Here is a 1,043-nt window from a genome sequence, read left to right as displayed (position 1 = left end):
CATTTTCTGAGATGGGGTAGGGCTCCCTGTGCAAATGTGCACGACACAAAAAAAAATAAATAAAAAGGTATATTTTCAGCTAGAAAGAGTTATTCAGGCAGCTGTCACTTGTGGGTAAGAGACTTAGGCCCAGAAATTGGTCCAAAGGAAATAAAGTGCTCATGTTTGAGTTCATTCTTCGTGTTTCAGCTACCCTGGTAGATGCTGGTGCTCGGCTCTCATTTCCAGCATTGCGCACAGTAAGATGGCAGAGGTCATAATAAACCCCTGTGACTCGTGGAATGACAGCACGTCCTTATCTGCTTGCACAGGTTGGGCTTGGTCCTGCTACTCTTAACCTTGTTATCTTTCCACCTCTTGTAAATGTCAATCTAAACAGCCCTGGAAAGGCAGAATCTCAGAAGAAACAATGCTTTGAATCAGAGAAATATGAAAGGTGTCAGGACTCAGTACTTGAATTGTTCCCCACTTCCTCAGGCCAGAATTTCCCCACAAAACATAAAGTCCTGCGAAACAAGGAGGAGATGGTGGATTTTGGTAGTGCAGCACCTACCTGATAACTTAATAATTAAAAATATGGTAAAAAGAGGTTCATTTTGATGACATGTGCATAATAGTCAGAACAGGGGTAATCTAAAAGAGAATACCCTGTCCTCTAGTGTTAATATCCCATTCGATTAAATAAATAAATAAAGTAAGTAAGTAAGTAAAAAAACAGCTCATCCTTTTAAGTGTCTGGTACCTGATTTTTATAGGGCCAGAGCCCATAAAAGTTCTCACAGGGATGAGGCAGACATACTTAAATCAATCAAACAGAACATTTCCTCATCCCTTTCCCTGACCCTATAGGAGTACCTTTATGGTCTAATATATTTTTGACTAGGCTGACTTTTATAAAAGTGCTCTGGCATAAGTGGTTATAAATGTGTATCATCTGCTCTTTATAATACATTAGCTCATTAAAATAATTGTCTTAATTTGATTGTTAAAGTGATTAATAGGGCAAGTGTTAAAGGAAATTAATACTCCAAATTGAAGCATAA

Source organism: Anas acuta, chromosome 23, assembly GCF_963932015.1.
Source record: "Anas acuta chromosome 23, bAnaAcu1.1, whole genome shotgun sequence".
Classification (NCBI taxonomy): domain Eukaryota; kingdom Metazoa; phylum Chordata; class Aves; order Anseriformes; family Anatidae; genus Anas; species Anas acuta.
The sequence above is the reverse complement of the archived record's forward strand: the minus strand, read 5'-3'. Positions refer to the sequence as shown.